The following is a 25,469-nucleotide window of genomic DNA, read 5'->3' as shown; positions in this document are numbered from 1 at the left end:
AAAGTTTTGCTTTAGCCTTATTATAGTAGATACTATATTAGATATATTAGCTATTATATTTTTTTAACCAGCTGTTGACAGCTGTGTGCTACATATGCCTGGGAAAATCTTTATTAGGCATCATTTACACTCTTGTAAAAATATTGCTGATGTTATTACATATGTAAATGTGTCAATTACAGCAGCTGCTGGGGGGGGGGCAGACAATCTGACTTGATGTTTTTTTATATTCGGCCCCTTTCACACGTGAAAGTTGCACGCCTTTGACGTGACTTGAAGCAATGCCTGTGTAACCTTGAGGTCTATGGACCTCATGTCACATCAAAATCGGACCAAAGTAGTGGAGGAATTACTTTGAAGTCGCACGAATATGATCGGTACTCCATTAAAAATCATGGGGTACGAATTTTCATGCGACTTTTCAGACAAGTTGTGGAAGTGCGAAAGGGGTCTTCTAAACACTGTTCACATTGGAGATATTTAAAAAAACAAAAAAAAACAAAGTAACATTGTTACTTTTGTGTTTACTTAGGCCTGATTCACACCTATGCAGTTTGCTTTTGATCCGTTTCTGCAGTGCTTTTTGGGGCGCATTTTGCAATTTTCTCATGTGTTTTTCACACTTTTTTTTTTATGCGTTTTGCATTAAAAAATTTTAAAGGGGAAATGTTTTTGTTAGGCGGTTAAAAAAACAACGCACAATGGTGTAGTGGTTAGCACTCTCGCCTGGCAGTAAGAAAGGTCGCTGGTTCGGATCCCAACCATGACACTACCTGCCTGGAGTTTGTATGTTCTCCCCGTGCCTGCGTGGGTTTCCTCCAGGTACTCCGGTTTCCTCCCACACTCCAAAGACATGCAGGTAGGTTAATTGGCTTCTGTCCAAAATTTGCCCGAGTATATGAATGAGGACCTTGGATTGTGGTCTCCTTGAGGGTAGGGACCGATGTGAATATACAGGGATAGAGTCAATTGTAGACACTCACTCAGGTTGAACTGGATGGACTGGTATCTTTATTCAACCTAACTAACTATGTAACTATGCATAGATGTGAATGTGTCCCATAGGGTACCATGTTAAATGAACTATAGTGCGTTTTGCATTTTGAGGAAAAATAAAATGCATAGGTGTAAACCAGATCTTGGTTTCAAAAAAGTTTTAGGACTTGACTTGTCCCCCTCCCTCTCTAAACGCTTCCCTCGCTCCTGGACTGATCCAGTACTGTGTCCGGCTGCAGTCTCCTCTCTCCCTCTCCCTCTTCACAAAGGAACTGACAGGCAGCACCGGGAGACATTGGCTGCTGCTGTCAGTCTGAATCCATGAGGGGGGGGTTGGCCGAGCTGCACTGTGTGTGTGTGTGTGTGTGTGTGTGTGTTTGTGTGTGTGTGTGTCAGTAGATGCACACAGCCTGGCTCAGGATTGAGCATGCATAAGTGCCTTCCTAGCAAAGAGAATAGGAGCTTGGAGGACCGGCGGAGATTAGGAGAATAGAGATTCAGGCTGCTCTACCATTGCACAGACAGGAAAGGATATCCTGTTTATTTTAGGGGGAGGGGGGGGGGGGAAACTTTAGTATCACTTTAAGGGTTAATAAAGTGGTTCTAAAGTCGTGGTGTTTTTTTTTTAAAATAATAAATCTGTCATACTTACTTGCTCTGTGCAGTGGTTTTGCACAGAGCAGCCCCGATCCTCCTCCTTTTCAGGTCCCTCGCTGGCGCTCCTGACGCTCCCTCCTGCCCAGTTCTCCTACAGCAAGCAGCTTGCTATGGGGGCACCTGAACCGCTGCTCTGTGTGTCCATTCAGACATGGAGCTGTGGCTCAGCCCCACCCCCTCTTTCTCCTCATTGGCTTTGACAGCAGCGGGAGCCAATGGCCCTCCACTGCTGTCTCAGCCAATCAGGAGGGAGAGTCCATGGACTTTCTGGTTCTCGTGCAACGTCGCTGGATCAAGATGGGGCTCTCTAAAGTATTAGGGGGACTGCTGCACACAGGTGTTTTATCCCTTTGCATAGAATGCATTAACTTAAAAAAAAAAAAAATCTGCCTTTAGTACCACTTAATTAACTTCTCCCCCTATTTTCCTATTGCCTTTTATGTATTGGTTTTGTCTTTGCACCAGCCTTATAGAGATGCTCCAAAAACATCTGTGTGTGTGTGTCTGGATGTGAACATTATTACATGCATAGTTATCAATGTTACTCGCAACTGTTTGTTGTTATATTATAGCAGCCTAACTTTTTGGGAAGTTTTAGTGTTTGTTTTGTTTCCACTTTTGTTACTTTAAAGTGGTTTAGCTCTTTTTTAATCTGGAGGGGCTGATGATTCTTTGTGTTTTTGTTTTTCTTGTGCTAAGAGCTTTGGTGAAAAAAATAAATAAATAAATAACATGTTGGGTTTTGTTGTTGTTCATGAACAGTGAGACTTTGTGTGTTTTTTGCTTTTATAGCATGCCTAAGCTTATATGAAGATGAACTGTGTATGCGTCATAGTTTTTTGTTTATTATTTTATTCTTGTATATATTTTTTTGGTAATGCTCTGGTTGGGATGATGTTTTAATGTGGGACATTTCATTGTCAATTTTTGAGGCTTTGCACATTGTTTGCTTTCATAGCATGTCTAAGCTTATATGAAGGTGAACTGTATGTGTCATAGCTTTTTTTTGGTTTATTTGGTATTCTAATTTGGTTGGATTAAAGTCTAAGTGTGGTGTATTGTTATTGTCAGTATAACAGCCTGATGTGTCTGTGTTATCTTAAAATATATCTAATGCTTGCTTTTGAGAGATTTCCCCATTACCTCCTGTCTGAAAGGAGATCTCTCCAAAGTGAGGAAAATCCCCCCCCCCCTTCACTAAAACAAGTACCCCCATTGGAGGATTTCCTTTCTATTCTTCTGGTGATATGTTTGGATTTTCCCATCACTTTCAATCCTGGTAACGGGAAATAATAGTGAATTTACCTAGCGGGGACACAGACATCCTTCAACACCTTAACCCTCCTTCCCTAAGGCCTCACGTGCACTTTATGCTTTAAATGGGCTGTTAGGGGTGTGTGTATGTGTATATATATATATATATATATATATGTGTGTGTGTGTGTGTGTGTGTGTGTGTGTGTGTGTGTGTGTGTGTGTCCCCCTTCTTTTCTGCCTCTAAAAATCAAAAACAAACAAAAAAAACACCCCCACAGCCAGTGCATCCAGGAGCAGCAGCATTTTGACAGAAAAAAAACGCAAGGTGCGATTGAGAGCTAATTTCAGTGGCCAGAATGAATTATTATTTTGGCAAATGAAATTAACGTGGCCCAATACGTTACATGCGTTTACAAGTGTAGTGTCAGTTTTGTTTTGTTTTTTTGTTTTTGTATTTTTTTGTCTTTTTTGCCAAAAACGCTGCTGCCAGGAGAAAAAGGGTCTAGCTAGCAGAGCCTTTGGCGCAACTCTGCACATGCACAGTATATTGAGTATTACTAGAGGTGTGTGTTTGTTTTTTTTTATTTATTTTTTATTTTGGGAGGGTGCATGTGATTGGCACTGTCAAGACAGAAGGTCAGAGGTCATGCCACCTCATAGGTCAGTCAGAGCAGAATGAAAACACCTCCTACACGCTTTAACCAGACACTTATAGAAGTCACAAGACTGCTATATATTGCAGATGAGATGGTATTTAGCAGTTTATATTTACTAAAATAATTGCATTTCTATGTTCTGTGTGAGACCAGATATAATGAATGCAGGGTCCTGGGTTTGGTAACACTTTAAAGTTGAAAAAATAATTCAAGAAAGTAGCCCCTGTGCATTTATAGCTGGCACCAAACTCCACCAAACTTTTTTTTTTTTTTTTTTTTATTGTGGCAATGGAATCATTGTTGTACTGGAACCTTTTTAAAAGTTCCTTCTGGTTGCATAAGAGTTTTGGTTCTTAGAAGTCCCTCCGTCGTCTCTTCATATCTCTTCTCCACTCTCCGGCTATTCTGCCTCCTCTGCGGAGGTCTTCTGCCTCTGCCGGCTCTCCCCAACCCCCCCCCTTCGGGTCTTCTCCACTGATGTCTTATAGCCCTCTCCGGTTCTTCTCCCTCTGTTCGCTGGCTTCTGCCTCTGCTGGGTCTTCTCCGCTGTCTTCTCCCTCTTCTTCTTCCGATGTTTACTTCAACGTTCTTTCCTGCTCTAATGCCGGGTGCGTGGTGTGCCACTACTTATATTGGCATGGTGCGGGGTCACCTTGTGACCTCATCTGGAGGCCCTGCCCCTTATGACGTCACCACCCATGACGGGCAGTGATGTCATAAGGGGCAAGCTTCCACTGATCCCGCCCCATGCCATTATAAGTAGTGGCACACCGCGCATCGGCATTAGAGCAGGACAGAGCATTGAGTCAACATCAGAACAACAGAGGGAGAAGACCCAGCAAAAGAGCGTGAAGATGGCAGGGAATTGACCCAGCAAAAGGGCGAGAAGATGGTGGAGAAGAGTTGGAGAGGGGAGAATAGATCGGTCGAGACAATGGAGCTGCCTTAGACCCCTTTCACACCAGGCCGTTTTGCGGGCTCTATAGCGTTAGAAATGGTGCCTGCAATCCGCCCTAAAAAAGCTGCACCATTGTATGTAGTGTGAAAGCCCTCGGGCTTTCACACTACAGCGGTGCGCTGGCGGGACGTTAGGAAAAAGTCCTGCCAGCAGGTTCTTTGAGCGGTGAAGGAGCGGTGTGTTTACCGCTCCTCCACCGCTGCTCCCCATTGGAATCTATGGGGAAGCGCTGTAATACCGCCGGCAAAACGCGGCGTATTGCTGGCGGTTTTAACCCTTTCTCGGGTGCTAGCGGAAGGTAAAAGCACCCCACTAGCGTCCAAAATCCGCTGCAAATCCGATGGTAAAACGCCGACGCTATGGGTGGCGCGGTGGGAAAGGGGTCTTAATAAATTACTTTAAAAATGTGTAAATGTGTTTTATTTTTGACACTTTTTTTTTTTTTTTCATTTTATTTTTTTTAGGTGAATGAGTATGGGGTACCTCTACCCATTCACATAGGGTAGGGGGGTCGAGATCTGAGGGCCCCCTTGTTAAAGGAGGCTTCCAGATTCCCATATGCCCCCCCGCCCCCAAAGCACGCATGCGGCCTGGTATGGTGGGGGAGGGGGGGGGCTCACTCTCCCCCAGCCCCTTTCCTGGTCTGGTGGTCTGGTATGGATTTTGGGGGAGGGGGGCCCCACACTGTTTTTTTTTTTTTTTTTTTTTTTTTTTTGGGTGCGGGGTTCCCCTGAACATCCATACCAGAGCAAAGGGGCTAGTATGCTTTGGGAGGGGGAACCCATGCCCTGTTTTTGTGTTGTTTTTTCTTAAACATTTTTGCGTGGAGTTCCCCATTAATACCAGATGCATGTGATCAACGTCGGATCCCTGATCATTGAAGTCGGAGTTGCAGGGCAAAGTCAGATCCAAAGTGGTATGACTGTTGTGTCGGACCAGTGTGAACCCGGCCTAAATATAAATGTAGTCTCTGTTTATTATCTAAGGAAGTGAACTCGCCTTCTAGGCCTTCCCATTATATGTTCCAGTTTTGTTGGCTATTATTGCTGCTGGAGCCCAACAACAACTTTTTTGCTGCAATGCAATGTTGAACAGGTTAACATTTCTTGGCTGTGTGTGCATTCTTAATCTGTTCATTTTTACACCGAACTGAAAATGTGTCTGTGGCAAGCTCCCTCCCACCCTTGCATCTGTCACACATGGAGCCTCGGCTTCAATTTTGACTGGCAAATTTGGATATGTGAGCACTGAAATCTGTTTCTTTTGTATGTCGGGTTGCTGCGAGAGATTCTGCTAAGAAATGCAACTTACATTGAAATCCTTTGTTGGTTATCAACATTTAATTTAAAGCTCAACTCCAGGCAGACATAAGTCACAAATGAATGCAGCACAGTATTTATTAATACATCATCATTATGTGTTTTAAATGCAAGGGCTGTAAGTACCCGAATTCAACCTTGTATCAACCTTTTGCAGCCCCTGTATAGCAGAGCTCAGACTGGCAAAAGAAGCAGTATCACAAGAAGCCAGTCCGCTGTGCTCATATGCTAACAAAGGACATGCTGATAGGAGGAGAGAGCAGAGTGATCAGCTCATCTGTCTATTGCTTCTCCCTCACTGTCCAGCCACAGACTAGGGGAGGGACAAGGCCTGTAAGTGTAACTAAAATGCACAAGAGAAGAGGTAGGTCTCTTCCCTGCCATACAGGGTTGTGTAAACCCTAAATTAAAAAAAAAAAAAAAAAAAAAAAAAACTGCAAGATAAAGTCATAATGAGCTAGTATGCATAGCATCCCGGGAACACTGCTCGTCACCGATGGTGGTTAACAGCCATTGGCCGCCTGTTTAACCACGTGATCGGCTGTGATCCTTTTCCCAGCCGATCACTAAATGTAAACAAACTGTGGTAACGAGATGTTACCGGGTTCTCCTCCTCACACAGATCGCGTGTGAGAAGGTGGATGCGGTAACATCATCCTTATCGCTTACTGTACACACCAATCACACTGATTGACCCCCCCCCCCCCCCCAATAAAGAGGACCTGTCACCACCCATCATAGTACCTGTCACTCACAGTCCATCTGAGTACCTGAGTACCTGTCACAATCCATCAGAGTACCCAAGTACCTATTTGCAGCCCATGCCTCATAGAATATACGTTGGGGTAATTTTTGTGGGTAATTCCACTGTCCTGGTGCTCCAGGACCTTCAAAAGTGTGATAGGTAGGAATGAAATGAGATGTGTAATTTTTGCTCGTAGAACGCCTGAAGGTACTACTTCAATGTTGGTCCTCTGTATGTGGCCAGGCTGTGTAAAAGTCTCACACGTGGTATTGCCATATTGGGGAAGAGTAGCAGAATGTATTTTGGGGTGTAATTTGTTGTATGCATATGCTGTGTGTGAGAAATTTCCTGATAATGACAATTTTGTAAAAAATAATAATAATAAAAAAATCTTCATTTTGCAAAGAATTGTGGGAAAAAATGACAACTTTAAAAAAACTCACCATGCTACTTACTTAATACCTTGGAATGTATGCTTTATAAAAAGGGGTCATTTGGGGGGTATTTGTACTTTCCTGACTTGTTAGTGTCTGAAGAAATGAGATACACCTGATGTACTGAAGGCCTGATCAGATGTGATCAATTTTCAGTGATTGGCACCATAGATTGTAGACTCTATAACCTTCAAAAAGACCAAATATACACTAATGTGGGTTATTTTTACCAAAGATATGTAGCAGTATAAATTTTGGCCAAAATTTATGAAGAAAAATTACTAATTGGCAAAATTTTATGACAGAAATAAAGAAAAGTGCATTTTTTTCATAAAATTTAAGTTTTATTCATTTTTATTTTTTTATTTATAGCACAAAAAATAAAAAAACCCACTAGTGATTAAATACCACTAAAAGAAAGCTCTATTTGTGCGGGAAAAAGGACGCAAGTTTCATATGGGTACAGTGATGCATGACTGAGTAATTGTCATTCAAACTGTGAGAGCGCTGAAAGCTGAAAATTGGTCTGGACAGGAAGGGGGTGTAAGCGCCCTGTATTGAGGTGGTTAAAGTAGGTGTCTATTGATCAGATTTTGCTTATCTCATGTATTGGCAACTGGCTACTCTTGTTGGGAAAATTAATCTATGTACAGTCTGGACAAACCAGTATTTATAAGACCCCTTTCACACTGAGGCGTTTTTCAACAGCCCTAAAAATAGTGCCTGAAAAAGCCTCAGCTGCGAAGCCAGTGTGAAAGACCAAGTGCTTTCACACTTGGGCACTGCGCTGGCAGGGCGTCACAAAAAGTCCTGCCAGCAGCTACTTTGCAGCGCTTTAGTAGAGATGGATACACCGCTCCTGGCAATTGAAAATAATGGGGCAGTTCTGGCAAAGCGCCGCTGCAACAGTGTTTTGTGGGTGGATTTAACACTCTTTCGGCCGCTAGCGGGGGTGTTTTAGGGGTGTTTTGCAGGCGTTATTTTTAATGCTATAGCGACTGAAAAATGCTTCAGTGTGAAAAGGGTCTAAGACTTGGCCATCCGCTCCTGGGTCAGCAACATAGTTAAAGTGTAAACTAAAGAAATTGGCTGATGACTATATACAGGTTCAGATATGATCAGAATGGATTTGATTTATATCAAGTCGATTTTAAATCGCTAGTAAAAATGCTTGATTTAAATCCACTCTATTTTAAATCATAATTTTTAAAGAGCAACTGTCATATCTGTCCCGCAGCGATGACTCCTCTGACCCGCTGTTGACTCACGACAGTCCCATTCACTTTAATGGGACAGTTGGTGATGAGGCAGTGGTGGCAGCAGGTGAGTGGATGCCCGCTAACAGGCTCTGCCATGACGGAGCTGAAAATGCAGTCTGCTCACATAATTTGTAAAAAAAATAAAAAAAAAAAAATATTGGCATTCTGAAGCTTCCCTCCAACCACTTTGCGCATTATTTTATATATACTGTGATCCTGTACTTGCCATAGATGCTGCAGAAATCTCCCTCCACGGAGTCTGGCAACCATTTTAACTGTGGGCAACTGAAGCTGCTGTCTGTTCACTTCCTGGATTTACACAGACACACAGAGGCCACACCTCCAGCTCTGCAGCTCTGGCCCTTTTACGACTCATCTCCCCTCCCTTCCTGGCAAACGCTCTTGAGAGTGAGAGCTGTGTATGATGTCATAAGCCTAGGCTTTTCACCAGACAAGAAACAGGAAGTGGGCTGTATAAGGTATTTACTGGCAGAAAAAAAATGTTTTACTAGCCAATGTTAAAAGGACAAGGACAGAAGATTTAATGGATGTAAAGTTAAAAAATGACTGAAGTTCCACTTTCAATGGAAGGACTGATTCTTGCTGGTAGTTAGAATATTTAATATTTTTGAACAATATGAAGGTTTCCGGTTTAAAATAATAAGCTGTCCGGTTAGGCAATATTCTCAACGCGTCTCTCTTTATGGCCTGCTGTCATTTTGCTCCTCAAAGGAGGAATAAAGCACTTCAAGCTATGTGCAGAAAGATCACAAGGTTTATAAGCTGCTTAGGTTTCACTTTCATTTTTGCTGCTTGCCCTTCCTCCTCACACTTAGAGCTTGGTACGCATTTCTCTTCAAACTATCATACAGTTTGAAGTGTACATAGATTTGCAAAACAATGGGATAAAGGCATATTCCTGACCTTTGTTTTATCTCATGTTACTGTGAAATTGTGTGAATGCATCAATGCAGTGCATGTTATCTCAGCTTGCAGAGCTTGGATTCATTGAATGCGTTTACCAAAAATGTAAATATTGCAGGAAATACAGCCTCATGCTACATAACTAAGCTTCATTTCATGCTGAATAAACAAAATTATTAATGCATCTTAAATGGAAAACTATATCTTTAGATAGATTCCCCCCCCCAAAGCATTTTATTAAAATAAATTTGATAAAAATTCAAGAAATCTGATTTTAAATCAAAACAATCCGATGGCTGACTGCCCTCGTTGACCGATCTATAGCAAGAAGATCGGTCTGGTAGATTTGTCCAGCCGGCTGGTATTGTTCCTCGAAGATGCTGCTGATAGTGGGAGGGTCTGCTTAAAGCAGGAGTCCGCTGGGACTTTTTTTTTTTTTTTTAAAAGCCATCAGCTACAAATACTGCAGCTGCTGACTTTTAAAATAGTGACACTTACCCGCCCAGCACGCCCGCGATGTCGTCACCCGAAGCCGATCTCTCGATCGTCTCTCGGGTGCTGCCGCCGCCATCTTGGGTATGGGAATCAGGAAGTGGAGCCTTTCGGCTTAATTTCCTGGTTCCCTACTGCGCATGCGCGAGTTGCGCTGCGCAATAAGGATGGTCCCCGCTGTCTCTGGGATCCGTGTGTTTCCCAGCAGGCAGCGGGGGACTTTCGGAAAGGGGCGTAGATTCTGCAGAAAGGGGTGTACCTTCTGCAGAATCTACGCCGGAAGTGGGTGCAGATACCTGTACTGTACAGGTACCTGCACCCCCCTCCCCCCTGAAAGGTGCCAATTGTGGCGCCGGAGGGGGGGAGGATTCCAATGAGCGGAAGGTCCACTTTAGAGTGGACATCCGCTTTAATGCCTAGACTCGGGCACACGGGCAGTGGCGGTGTTCATGTCCAGTTACTTCCTTCTTCAGGATTGAACAGTCTGTCTGGTAAAAGTATCAATCGTTGGTTCCTCATTTCCTTCATAAGAAGATATTGCTTGTTCACACTTGCTTTGGTCTCTGAAGAGCGATCTGCATTCGAATCACATTTAAGAGGACATTTGATGGGTGCTGTATCTCCTCCGTACTGCCTGCTTTAACCCCTTGAACCCTGCACATGCCTGCCACAACCAGGTGCATTGTATTCAGCTGCTGGGTGCTTACAGAGCAGCCCCATTCACTTGAATGGGTCGCAGCTGGCGGGCACTATGCCTGATAAAAGCAACGGGGGATTATTCTTGACACACAGCAAAATTTGGGAGCATGGCGTGTGTACACCCCCTGACCGCTGCCTCTACCGCCAAAGGAAGAGTGCTTTGGGGGCGCTTAAATGCATCTCATCCATCGGGTTTTACCTTTCTGTAACCAGTAGTAGTAACAACCCTATGGTAGACTTGATGGGCAGAGGGGCCCATGTGTTCCATCAGCACCTGTCAACAATACAGGTCTAAGAAAACACAGTACACAGCTATTGCAGAACTTGGTTTATTATATTAGTGCCACCTCAGCAATGCCCACCAGTTCAGCCTATCGGTGCCCATCCATGCCAACTCATCAGCGCACATTAGTGAAGGAGAAAAATGATTTGATTCCAAAATTTACTGACCGAAACTAAGTTAAAAAAATGTTTTTCGTTTATTTTTATTTTTTTTTTTTTGCATTTGTTTTTATTTTTTACAAAAAAAAAAAAAAAATGGTAAAAAAATGTCATCTGAGTACAGCGTGGCATGAGCATGCAATTGTCATTCAAAGTGCGACAGCGCTGAATCTGGAAAATGGCCTGGGCAGGAAGCGGTGTTAATTTAGTAGACTAAAATACGACTAAAACTAAAAGCCATTTTAGTCAAAAGACTAAAATGCCACTTTAGTCAAAAGACTAAAACTAAAATGCCATTTTTGTCAAAAGACTATGACTAAAACTAAATTGCAATTACTGAAATGTACTGGAGATTTTGGCCGACTAAAACGTAGGACATTTTAGTTGACTAAAATGTACTGGAGATTTAGTCGCCTAAAACTAAAACAATTGCAGAAGACTAAAACGGGACTAAAAATAAAATGCCATTTTAATCCTAAAACTAAAATTAACACCGGCAGGAAGAGGGTGTAAGTGCCCTGTAGGCAAGTGGTTAAATCAAAACTAACCTGATGCCAAATGCACAAAAGTTCAAAGTGACTGTTTTATACAAGTTTTAAAAATGGTTTCCTGTAAAGAAACACACATGTCCTGCTGCCTGCACCACTCTGCTCTCTTCAAGCGCTACCACTGCTCTAGGATCTTCTGCATCCAAACCACTTCTTGTTTTATTATATAGCGAGAGTCGCTTTCAAATGATTGGTTGCAGCTCAGGGATCACTACACACTAATAGAAATTCAGTCATTCCCTTCTGAACCAGAAGAATCCTGATCTGTATGGCCAGGTTTAACCTCTTTGATCTGAAGTCATCATGTGGCTTTACCATTGGGTTGACCGTTGGGTTGAGCGCTTAAGCAAATGTGCCGGTTATCATTCACAGCATGCCTTAAAGCGAAGCTTCACTGCATCCGAGCACCACAAACCAAAAAATACTTAAAATTCTTTTTTTAATATTCAAAGCAAATTCCCCCTTCCATCCATGTCTCCATGCTTTTATTTTGCCATTAAATTACTTTGAAAAACACCCCCTTGCACTTCTGGCTGTGGCCATCTTGAGTAAGGGCAAGTGATTAATGTAGCATTCACTTCATGGAATCCATCTGCCCTTAGCACAAGCATGGATGCAGGAGAGTGTGCTCTGCTGAGAAAACGCCTCCTCCCCTCCTGAAGACTCCTGGGATGTATGGCATTGTTTGCCTAGGCAAGAAGCCAGAAAGTAACTGAAGAAATGTATTAAAAAAAAAAAAAAGTTTCAAAAAGTAAATCTGATCTTCTTTCCTATCTGTTTACTAATGGTAGAATGTGAGGAATAAAAATAATCAGTGTTGATTGGAAGAGTGATGTTCCACTTTAAATGTAACTGTTTTGTGAGATGGTTAAATTGATGGTTTTGCTTGTGCTTTAACCACTTTCTTACCGGGCACTTAAACACCCCCCCTCCTATCCAGACCAATTTTCAGCGCTGATGCACTTTGAATGACATTTGCACGGTCATACAACACTAAGACCCCTTTCACACCACGCCGCCCATAGAGTGGGCGGTAAAACGCCACTATTTTGAGCGGCGTTTTACCTTCGGATTTGCGGTGCATTTCGGCCGCTAGCGGGGAGCTTTTACCCCCGCTAGCGGCTGAGAGAGGGTTAAAACCGCTGGCAATACACCGCAATGGCGGTATTACAGCACTGTCCCATCGGTTTCAATGGGGAGCAGCGGTGGAGGAGCGGTAAACACACCGCTCCTTCACCGCTCCAAAGAAGCTTCTGGCAGGACTTTTCCTGACGTCCTGCCAGCGCACCGCTGTAGTGTGAAAGCCCTCGGGCTTTCACACTACAGACAATGGTGCAACTTTTTTAGGGCGGATTGCAGGCACTATTTCTAATGCTATAGCGCCTGCAAAACACCCTTGGTGTGAAAGGGGTGTAAGAGCTTTTGTTTGGTGGTATTTGATCACCACTGTGGTTTTTATTTTTTGTTGAAATTTTAAAAAGAGAATTTTTTGATATATAGATATAGATAAAAAACAGGTAATTTTTCTCCTTCATTGATGTATACTGATAGGTGGCAGTGATGGCCACTGATTGGCAGCACTGGTGAGCATTGAGAGGGGGCACTGGTGGACACTGGCAGGCAGAGATGAGGCATAATTGCCTCTTCCTCTTCGGGACCGATGTCCCTGGCAGATAAGCCGGTGAACTGCTTTTTTTTTTTGTTTGTTTTTTTTCTCCTCACGCTAATAGCAAAAAAAAAATTACGAGCTTTTGTTTACACGTGATCAGCTGTCACTGGCCGACAGCTGATCATGTGGTAAGGGGAACTCTGTCCCACCCCTTTTAGTTCACTTCCTTCAATCATAGAGGCTCAGCATCACATGTGGGCGTTATCTCGGGTGCTTTTCATTTGCAAACAGTCTGCCTAGCAACACCCACTCCAGACTGACACTCATCCTTCAAAGCTTTTTCATATATTTTACATGAACCTTTCCAAGATCCAGCCTACCGCTTGCATTAGGACTGAGGGCTGTTGAGAAGAGCACTGAGTCGGGGTGCTCTGATGTTTCCAGAAAGATGAAAACCGCTTTTTATAGGCCCCGATTTCAGCTTTAACTTGGTAGCAGTTACAAAATGCTGGTTTTTAAATTATCGTCCCCCCCCCCCCGACGCATTTCCAACTTGCTTTTAGTTTTCTTAGTCACTTGAGAAAAGTAAAACGAGACTTTCTTGGAATTGTTAGACAGATGAAGAGTTATCCTTTGTCAATGTATGTAACATCACTCAAGTGCATGGTCTGTTGTGGTGTTTAGTTATAGTGTCAACATTGGCTCATTATAAGAACTGCTGTAGAGCAGAGCTAGTTTTCCTGAGCATAATGTTACAACTTACTGTATCTAGGTCAGTAGGTACAGCCCGACCAAAGCATCGGTTTCAGAGGACAACAGGTCATATTTATGTGGAATGACACACAAATATGTAAAAAGACTCCTGGGAATGGAAAGAATTTGTGACTCAAAGGAGTGAGCTTATCAAATGCACACTCATAGCACATAAACTGTAACCGTAAGTGCAGGTGATAAGTGTTCTGTTACATTGCAACAGGATTACATAAATAAACAAAAATAGGTCTTTAAAGTTTTTGTAAACCTCAGTCCTGTACTTGTACATATAGGTAAGCCTATAATAAGGCTTACCTATATGTACTGTAAATATCTCCTAAATGTGCGCCGTTTAGATGATGGTTACTATAGATGCAGCGGAGGACGTAATCGGCGCATGCGCTCAGAATGAGTGGCCACCTGGGTCAAAAGGTCTAGTCACCAATATTGTTTTGTGGGCTTCCTGCAGCAGATCTTTTCCTTACTACTGACTCACTGTGTCTTGTTATTAGTGCTTTATGTGGAGGTGGCCATTTTGGTAGAGGAGGGGGCTTTTCTCATGTCAGAGCCAAACCCCTGATTTGGGGTAATGATCAAAGAAGGCAGAAGAGGTGGAGGAAGTACATATCCACGGAATAAAGCTGAAGCAAGTAGATTCTTGCACTGCAGGTCCTCAGCTGCCACTTACTCTCCAGCAAGGAGAACAGTATGCACAATAGTAGTGATCATCAAATCGCACTACAAATCTTGGTGAGACTAGCATCAGTACCTTTAGATAATTGCACACTGCAGATAAGTTGCTAAAGGCAAAACTCACCCCCCCCCTTTTTTTTTTTTTATGGCACAAAGGGGGTCCTTTAATCTGTCTTCTATTGAGAGATTTCCCTTCACTTCCTTTCCCATAGCCAAAACAGGAAGTGAGAGCAAATCCCTCCAAAGTAAGGGATTCCCAGGGTGTCACCAGAACTAGTGTCCCCTTTGGAAGATTTCCCTTCTATTACTGTTTTGACGTCAACACAAAATTTGGGACTTTCTTTGACGTCCTGCCAGCGCACCGCTCCAGTGTGAAAAGAAACTCAAGCTTTCACATTGAAGTGACAGAGGCGCTGTTTTTAGCGCTATAGCGCCTGTAAAGCACCTCAGTGTGAAAGGGGTCTAAAGGCAAAATTTCTTCTTTTTTCTATTTTTTGGATAGAGTGGAGATAGATTAGAACACCTGTCAGTTTTTTTATTGTTGTCTGGGCTTCCTTTAAGGAGATTCAACCTCTTCTATTCATCCTATTTACCAGTACCATAGAAAGTAAAAGGAAATCACCAATTTTGGGTTGTCCCCAGAAAAGTAATAGAGGGGAAATCTTTCATTGGAGACACTAGTTCTGTTGACCTGGGGATCTCCAAAGAATTTCCTTTCATTTGTAGGAATTTCCTCTCACTTCCTGGCAATGGGACAGGAAGTGAAGGGAAATCTCCACAATGGGACAAAGATGGCGAAAAAAAAATCTGACCTTGGTTATAACCCTCCTTTACTCTATCCAAAATGGGGGGGGGGGGGGGGAGTTTTGCCTTTCTAGTTCTACTTTTAGCCTAGGTTCACGTTGCACGATTTCTAATCCGCAGCAAGTTCAGCTGAACTCGCACAATTTCAGCCCGGCAATGCAGTCCAACTTCGGGGGAAATTTGACAGACAGCTATGTTCCTGCACGGATGTCTATACAAATCGACCCCCCCCCCCCCCCCCCAAGTCCAAAGTTGTCGAAAGTAGTACAGGATCTACTTTTGGGAACTGGTGCAGTGCCGCACCGATTCAGATGGTGCCATTGTAGGCAATAGCTGCCGATTTGGCATGCGGTTTTCATTGTCAAATCGCATGCCAAGTCGGACCAATGTGAACCTAGGATTAAAGAGGAAGTAAACCTTGATGGGTTTACTTCCTCTTTCATTCCCTGCAAAGGTAAAGCATAATGGACTACTATGCATCGCGTAGTAGTCCATTATGTGTCACTTACCTGACACAGGAGCCAGCGAAGTCACCGCTGTCCCCTGTAGTCCGGCGCAGCCATCTTCTCGGTGGGTCTCGCTGCTCCGCCGCCGTCATTCGCAGAATGTTGGCGTTGACCGTGGCGTGCTCAGTGCGCCTGCGTGCCGCTGTCTATGGCGCATGCGCCGTAGACAGCGGTGCCTGTCTTCCGGCAAATATCTCCTAAACCATGTAGGTTTAGGAGATATTTCTTGGACCTACAGGTAAGCCTTTATTTAGGCTTACCTGTAGGTCAAAGTTGGTTGTAAGGGTTTACAACCACTTTAAGGAGTAAGGAACTCGTTCTCTGCTGGGACCTTTTTTGGTTTCTTGTTTTTGATGCAGAAAACGCAGCACTCTCAGCACTTCCTTGTACTAAAAGGAAATTATAAAAAGGGGCCACACCAGCACTCTTTATTATACTCTCTGTACTACACTTTAGAGGGGGAACTTCTTCTTACCATTAGCTATACAACATTTGCTTTTTAATTAATTAATTTGTATTGCATGGCATATTATCCTCGGCTCTTGGGAGAATACATCAAACCATTCACATCAGTCTGTTCCCAAATGAGCATGTAGTCCCAGGGTCCCTACAACAGTCCTACACTAACCCACTTTGGATGGAAGCCAATTAGGGAGGTGTTTTTGGATGGTCTGAAGAAGCTTCCATAGAGTTGGGTGAATACACCTCATGCAGATAATCTTTTTCAGAGCAATAGAATCCAGGAATCTAGAACAGCGGGGCAAAAGTACTGAGCACTTGGCTACCACTCTGGTGCCGTCTCTGTAAGCCACATGGTGAATATTTACTTGGTTTGCAGCATTTCAGGCCATTCATTACAAATTCATCCATGTGTTCACATTCCTGCCATTCTATCATACCGGCCAGGCAAAATAAAGAATAGGTTACTGGTATAAAGAGGCTTCATCTGCTGTGACTGTTGATGATGTCATTTGTTCAGTGCTTGACCTTTGAGCCCTCTGTGTTGAAATGTATTTGACATAGAGCTCTACCTTTTATAATGAAGAGAGCTGAATAGTGCAGGAGTGGCAATCATCTGCCTGGTAGACCTAGGACTGTTTTTTTTATTTTATTTATTTTTTTAGATTTTCAAATAAGACTACTGTTGCAGGAGAACTATATGAACTAGTATTCAGCGGGCCAACAAAGTTCTATTCAACTTTTTATCTGAATTTTAAAGTTACTGTTGGGCTAGGTTCACATTGCTGAGATACAACTTTAATTTGATTTTCAGTGCGATTATATAATGCAACTTTAAGTTTTGTATATATTCCGGGCCAAAATTGCACTGGAATCACACCAAAGTAGTACAGGAACCTTTTCCAAAAATTGCAATGTGCTGAGTTGCATTGATGTCAACAGACACCAAAACGATGTGATTTCCATGGTCATGTGATTCTGTGCCACTCAAGTCACGTCTAAGCCCTTGTACACACGGCTGGAAATTCAGACCACAAAATCCATCAGATTTTTTTTCCGACAGATTTTGTCTGAAAATGGTGTTGCATACACGCGGTCTGACAAAGTTGTCGGAAAATTCGATCATTCGGAACGTGAGGACGTTCGTTCATTACGACTGGACTACGTTCAGGCTAGTAGCCAAAAGCTTTGGTCTCGTAATTTGATCTGAGCATGTGTGGCACTTTGTCCAATCGGAATTCTCTACAAACGATCGGACAAAGTCCGATCGGATCACGTTGTCGGAAAATTTTATCTCCAGCTCTCAAACTTTGTTGGTTGGACATTCCGACAGGAAAAAGTCGGATGGAGCCCACACACGGTCGGATTACCCGACAACACGGTCCAATCGGACATTTTCCGTCGTAATTTCCGACCGTGTGTACAAGGATTAAGATTGCACTAGTGTGAATGGAGCCTTAAGCTGGCCATACATTATTAAATTTCCTTTAGATTTTCCTTCAAGTATGTAGTGCAAGGAAAAAAGGAAGAGGAAATCTGCGCTACAGTGTGTACTTAACGAAAATGTGTGATGCAGCAATTCTAATATATACCCAAAGTGAAATATACATATAAAGACAAAGAAAAAGAAGAGAACTGCGCAATCCCTAATACTTCTATTAGGATGTAAACCACTCTACCTTAAAGAAGTGTATCTTGTGATCTATTATTCTAACACACCAAACTTATAACTAAATAAACCATAAGACATTACTTATAACTAAATACAGTAAACATATATATTGCCCCTCATAGGTTATGAACCAAAAGGAAAAAATTTACAATTCTAAGTCAATGATTCAAAGACAAGAAACATATAAAGTAGAATCAAACAGTACTGAAAAAAAGTCCATTAAAAGTCCAACTGGAGAAACACCCTGTGTAGAAAGGATCTATTCAATCGTAAAACTTTTCAATCAACGTGAAGTAAAACCAGGTGCACCTCCACCAGACAAGTAATAATAGCCCCTTACCAGACGTCCCGGTAGGGAGCGCTTAGTCGCAAAATGGGTCTGAAGATGGATCAAACTTGAGCCCTCCAAATGGAACACTTTAACGTAAGACAGGTTAGGAGATACGCCAGTCATAAACCATCCAGCAGGGGAAAACGCTGTTTGAAGCGGGACTCAGATGTGTAGCATTGTAGGATCAAGGAAGGTTCACCATAGGGAGGAAAAGATGCTCCAAATAGTGTAAAATCATTTATTAAAACAAGAGATGCACTTACAAACATGAAAGAACATCGGGCATATCATCAAACTGGGCAAGCGTCGGCCGATCGCGAACACCAATCGATATCCCTTCTGGTACCAGTTCACATGAGGCAAATCAGCGTGTCACGCCACCCAACGCGTTTCGTGAAAAATTCACGTCGTCTGGGGTATGGGTGACACGCCATATTGCCTCCATTATATAGTGAATGTTGGAACGAGCCACTTCCTCCGTTGTGTGCGAGCCTATTTCACTTCCGGGATCAAGGGACCAGGCCTCACTCTCATATCCAATAGAGTGCGAGGTCAAAGGGCCAAGGCGGCGGAAGTGATCCATGCAATCACCCGCCCCTCTCTGTTTACGACTGTAAAACGACGCTCCTTACAACGGCGTGACAACACGCCGTATGTAACGAGCGGATGACGCCACATCGTACGTCATGAGCGGATGACAAAACGCCGTACGTAGCGAGCGGATGGACAGCGCACATCACCCACTACAAGGAAGTATGTGCGCTCCATCTGATGCCAAGTCTCGCTTTCCATACAATGTACGTAACGAGCGGATGACAACACACCGTACGTAGCGGGCGGATGGGCGGCGCACATCACCCCCTACAGGGAAGTGTGTGCGCTTCATCTGATGCCATGTCTCGCTTCCAATACAGTGTAGTCGTGGCTCCAGACCTCCATAGCAAATAAATCTTCCTCCATATCACGAAGGAGGAAGAATAAATTAAATTAAAAAGGGAGGAGGGCCCTCCTCCCTTTTTAATTTAATTTTATTTGAGGTATATATATATACAATTCTTTATTCTTCCTCCTTCGTGATATGGAGGAAGATTTATTTGCTATGGAGGTCTGGAGCCACGACTACACTGTATTGGAAGCGAGACATGGCATCAGATGAAGCGCACACACTTCCCTGTAGGGGGTGATGTGCGCCGCCCATCCGCCCGCTACGTACGGTGTGTTGTCATCCGCTCGTTACGTACATTGTATGGAAAGCGAGACTTGGCATCAGATGGAGCGCACATACTTCCTTGTAGTGGGTGATGTGCGCCGTCCATCCGCTCGCTACGTACGGCGTTTTGTCATCCGCTCATGACGTACGATGTGGCGTCATCCGCTCGTTGCATACGGCGTGTTGTCACGCCGTTGTAAGGAGCGTCGTTTTACAGTCGTAAACAGAGAGGGGCGGGTGATTGCATGGATCACTTCCGCCGCCTTGGCCCTTTGACCTCGCACTCTATTGGATATGAGAGTGAGGCCTGGTCCCTTGATCCCGGAAGTGAAATAGGCTCGCACTCTATTGGATATGAGAGTGAGGCCTGGTCCTTTGATCCCGGAAGTGAAACAGGCTCTCACACAACGGAGGAAGTGGCTCGTTCCAACATTCACTATACAATGGAGGCAATATGGCGTGTCACCCATACCCCAGACGACGTGAATTTTTCAGGAAACGCGTTGGGTGGCGTGACACGCTGATTTGCCTCATGTGAACTGGTACCAGAAGGGATATCGATTGGTGTTCGCGATCGGCCGACGCTTGCCCAGTTTGATGATATGCCCGATGTTCTTTCATGTTTGTAAGTGCATCTCTTGTTTTATATTTTTGTTTTAATAAATGATTTTACACTATTTGGAGCATCTTTTCCTCCCTATGGTGAACCTTCCTTGATCCTACAATGCTACACATCTGAGTCCCGCTTCAAACAGCGTTTTCCCCTGCTGGATGGTTTATGACTGGCGTATCTCCTAACCTGTCTTACGTTAAAGTGTTCCATTTGGAGGGCTCAAGTTTGATCCATCTTCAGACCCATTTTGCGACTAAGCGCTCCCTACCGGGACGTCTGGTAAGGGGCTATTATTACTTGTCTGGTGGAGGTGCACCTGGTTTTACTTCACGTTGATTGAAAAGTTTTACGATTTGAATAGATCCCTTCTACACAGGGTGTTTCTCCAGTTGGACTTTTAATGGACTTTATGTTATCACACACATTTTCAGTACTGTTTGATTCTACTTTATATGTTTCTTGTCTTTGAATCATTGACTTAGAATTGTACATTTTTTCCTTTTGGTTCATAACCTATGAGGGGCAATATATGTTTACTGTATTTAGTTATAAGTAATGTCTTATGGTTTATTTAGTTATAAGTTTGGTGTGTTAGAATAATAGATCACAAGATACACTTCTTTAAGGTAGAGTGGTTTACATCCTAATAGAAGTATTAGGGATTGCGCAGTTCTCTTCTTTTTCTATGTAGTGCAAGGGCCTGCCTGATAGTTTACACATTGAAAGTGTTTAGGTTTGACCTCATATTATATGGTTTTGCTAAATCTAAAAGAAAATTCTATAATGTATGTCCATCCTCAAGCCTCGTACACACAATCTGATTGTTGGCCAACAGAGCGTCAAACTTTAGTCCGAAGGGCATGTGCCTGGATCTTGTCATTCATACTAATGGCACACAATTGTTGACCAACAAACACCAACGTAATGACGTACTACGTGGAATTTAAGCCCTTGAGCGCCACCATTTGGCCACCTTCTGCTAATGTCATGTTTGGTGAGCATTGATGCTGAGCATGCGTGTTTTGCACTTTTGTGTGATGGACGAAAATCTGACAACAGACTGTTGCCCGTCGAAAATTTACTAGCCTGCCATCCAGCATTTGTTGGCCAAAAGTTGGACAACAATTGTCTGAAGGAGCGTGCCAATAGTCTGTCATCACACAATCCCCTGCCAACAATCGGATCGTGTGTACGAGTCTTTAGGCTGGGCACTCATAGATGATTACCATTAATCTGTCACTATGTAGGGAACAATTAATCGTAGGAGCAACTATTTTGCTAATAACACAATAGTCCAAACTAGGGTTGCACCGATACTGGTATTGGTGCCAATACTAGGCATTTGCACGAGTATCGCTACTCCTGCAAATACTTTGTTACTTGTAACTGATACTTTAGCAACATAAAAAAAAAAAAAAAAAAAAAAAAGAACTTTTAAATGATTTTCAGTGCGTTGAAGTGTAAACAAAAATGCTGCTAGATATTTGGACTGAATGGGTCCTGAGTTCTCTAATAAATTTGCATGGCTTCCCTGATAAAAGTTCTTTTGATTTGGCAACCCCTTAAAATGGTTGTTAATCCATTCTGTCCTCTTCATGCTATCTGCATGAATTAAAGCATTTGTCACCCTAAAAAAAAAAAAAAAAAGATCCTTTCTTTGCCCCTTTAAAGCATGTATAAGAGAACTGTGCTTGTGCTGTGTAATTTGTCGTCCCCCCCCCCCCCCCCGTGTGATTTAGAAAAAAAAATAGATTTATACAAAAATACTGATTTATACCTGATTTCTGAGCATCTCCTGGTGCTCACACGACCAGCTGGCTCTCTCCTCTCCCTGTTTGATGGCTGCAGTGGGCGGAGCCGAGAATTCCCTGCTGATAGTCAGGAGGAGAGAGCTGGCCGGTCAAGTGAGCAGCACTCTGAAATTGGGTATAATTTGCATTTTTCTTTTTTTAATAAGTCACACACACAGGAGCACTCAGCATTAGGAGACAGAGCAGATAGTACAAGAATGTATATGTTATTTCAGTAGCGGGGGGAGGGGGGGTGCTATCACTAGCTGGTGGGTAAGGAGGGGATGGGGGAGGAGGATGACTAGAAAGGATACAGGAGAGCAGAATGGGAGAGCTGCGAATGACGGAGGCACGTAAGCTGACTAAGGTGTCAGGGCTCAGCAGCCATGAGGTACCGTGGTCAGTTTACTGGGGGGAAGAGGGTATAAACTGCAGATCAGCCAGGTTTTTTAGGTTAAACAAGAGACCAGATTACACAGCACAAGCACTGTTCTCCTATACATGCTTTAAAGGGAATGAATCCCTTTTATTTTATTTTTATTTTTTTGTAACAAATGCTTTAATTCCTAAGTTTTCTCTTCACTGCATAAATGATTTGTAAGGGTTAGTTTACAACACCCAGTGCACATTATTGTGCGTATGATGTGTGTGCAGTGTGAACCTGCACTGCAATGTGGTGTTAAAAGGCATTGCATTGCTTCCTAATTCGCACATTGCGATACCTTGACGCGATTTTTATGTGACACTTTGCAGTGCAATTTCTTTTCTTTCCCTCCGTGTACACCAACGCAATGCTTTGGTGTGAAGATGGCACATAGAGATACTACTGTATAATACATACAATTGCTATTAGTAGACCAATGAGATACTACTGTATAATACATACAATTGCTATTAGTAGACCAATGTACTAGGAATGAACGAGCCATAGAGCATTCCTTCACTACAGGTCCAAATATGAATATTTTTCCTACTTCACTAGCTTTTTTTTTTTTTTTTTTTATGTGCAATGTTTACATAAGAATATAAGTCTGCTCAGATGTTCTTTTGGTTTCTCATTGTAGACCTCTAATAACTTTTACCTTCAACTTTAATAACAGTTACTGAAGTTGAGGGGTTTCTAAAAATAAACAAACTGGCTAATCCTCTGAGACGAGCAGAATAATTGCCCATTGTGTCCACCTTGCCTAAAGTTTCCACTTGGTACAGCCAGTGCCCCCTACTACCCCATGCCCTACTCATCCTATGTACTTTTATACAAAGAAAACGTAATTCTGATGCACCCTCACTGCTCATTGTAGAACAGCATTTACTGGCCACAGATGTGGCCCCACAGCTTCTTGTACTGTGTGGGGTCTACACACAAGCTCACACGTGCTACCCATACTGACACACACAAATTCTGCTCAAAGCATGCACCCACTTTATCCATCACCCCGATGTTTCAAGGAGTGAGCTAAAGGTGCTGAACTTTGGTTGAATTAGTATGTCATCCAACAGTATGATGGTGGTGTAACTACAGAGAACGCGAATATTGGGCTGGCAGCTTCTACACATTAAAGGACTTCCACAATTACCCTGGGTTGTGATCGATGATTTTATTACTATACTCATAATATCACATCCTATAATTTCTTGTTTATTGTGTTTGTTTTTTTTTTAAATAAGGGTGATACAATTATGTGAGCAGTGAACAATTGGGGGTGAAATGGAACAGAACATCATAAATACAATAATGTTCAGACAAGGTAAAGAGGTTGAATATAGAAAAAAACTACACATACTATGATGTCAATATGGTATGAACAATGCATTGTTCCTATCCTATAATTTCATAACCTTGATGTGTTTGTTAGAGGTATTTTTTATGTTGTGTTTCAGCCCTGGTGAAAGGGGTGGAGTATAGCCCCAGAAACATGTTGGCTTTTTATAGCTTCTTATGTTTGGTTTAAACCAATCTAATGGACTTGAAGAATATGGTGTGGCAGTTCAGTTCTGGATTTACCTATCCCATCATCTCCACAACTCGCGGCTTGAGGAGACTAAAGCAGCCCATAGATTATGCAATTTTCTTGTGTGGAAGAACAGAAAATTGCTCAGTTTTTCTCCATCAGCACATAGTGTTAAGTGTTGATGGGGGAATCCCTTCCCTAGCACTATTGTGTTGAGCTTTCTCTGCCGGCAGAAAACAATGATCACCGCTGGCGGCTATAACTGCTGGCAGTGATCGCATGCAAAAAGCCATCAGGCTGGTTGTACGGCAGTTGATGAGTCAACTTCCGCACAACCAGCCTGTCCATAGGTGGATGAAATCTTGGCTGGTCCCTGCTGAGCTGGCCGAGATTGGATCCATCTGTGGCTGACTTAAGTGTGTCGGGGCCTGTAAACAGTTTTTAGTTTTGGGCAAACTGGACATTCTGGTTAGATGAGGTGTCTTTTTGGTATACATGTTGTTGGACTTTCAGTAAGTAAGCCATCAATATTCTATAAAGGAGCCTTTTTGGACCCCTGAAACACGTTAGCTGCCTCCTTTTTGATACTCCTGACAGTATACGTGGAATAAAATTATACCTGGACCAGTGGCTTCTGGTGCTCAAAATTTTTGGGGGTCACAAACTAACTGAAAAATACTGACCCCCCCCCCCCATCATCAATTGCATCCTCACTGTGCCCATCAAATGCAGCCACTTGTGCTCAGTACACCCCCCCCCCCCCACCCCTGTGGCCAGTCCGGTGGAACTTACCGCTCCTCTCCTGGAGTGATGGGGCTCTCCTCCTTGGCGGCTCTCTTCCGCCACCGTGTGTCCTCTTCCACCAATGCATTAGGCATCCAATAGGATCCCCTAATGCTTTGGCCAATTGGGAGGCAGGTCTCACTGACCTGCCCACTGATTGGCAGGGAGGAACGTTGGTGTGAAAATACCGAAAATTCATTCACTATGCCACACAACAGAGTGGGCTCCAGATGCAGTGCTCTGTGCCCCAAACCCACCTTATTTTGAAGCACATTGAAGGCTCTAATTATGTGCTTCAAAATGCACCATGGAGCTTTTACATCTCTGGGGTTCTGTGGAAGCCATGTGTTGTCTTTACCTTCCCACGGCAGTGGCCATTCGTTTTGCCTAACTTTTTATTCCTTTTTCATCTGTATGACTTTTATGCCACATGCAAAAGGGCTATTTGATTCATCCTAATCAAATCCCAAGCTGCAAATTCCTGATTTTGGGTCTAGGGCCCTGAATGCACAGAGCCCTAAGCTCAGTTCCTGCTCAGTACAGAGTCCTGTAGTTGCATATTTCAGCCTGTCATAAATTTTGACAGGCGGCTGTCATTGGGGCTGGACACTGCACTGGAGTCTCCTGGGGTGCCCAAAAAGCCAGGATTTAAAGCTAAAGGCCCAAACTGCCTGTGTGCACTGGGCATTACAGCCATAATTGCGTGTGCAAAGGCTTTTTTTTTTTTTGGTAGATTCACTAAAAGTGCTCATCAAAGTTCTGCAATACTTTTTAAGAGCAATAACTAAATATATCATTAATGGACAAAAAAAAATTGGGCTATGTCTTGGTGCAGGACATGATGATCACAGTGTTGTCATTTTTAAAACGTTTTGTTTATTTATTGCAATCTGTAGTTTGTAAAAATAA

The 25,469-nt window shown here is 43.1% G+C and overlaps 1 protein-coding gene across 2 annotated transcripts in view; it reads left to right on the top strand.

Annotated features, from left to right (window-relative positions):
* The window catches only part of DYRK1A (dual specificity tyrosine phosphorylation regulated kinase 1A), a 144,353-nt gene that overhangs the window by 47,459 nt on the left and 71,425 nt on the right, over nucleotides 1–25,469 (top strand). The gene's annotated exons all lie outside the window — the stretch shown is intronic.

The sequence above is a fragment of the Lithobates pipiens genome, unplaced genomic scaffold (genome assembly GCF_037356315.1).
Source record: "Lithobates pipiens isolate NorthernLeopardFrog02 unplaced genomic scaffold, aLitPip1_a1.2 Scaffold_16, whole genome shotgun sequence".
Classification (NCBI taxonomy): Eukaryota; Metazoa; Chordata; class Amphibia; order Anura; family Ranidae; genus Lithobates; species Lithobates pipiens.
This window is presented reverse-complemented; position numbering and strand designations above follow the sequence as displayed.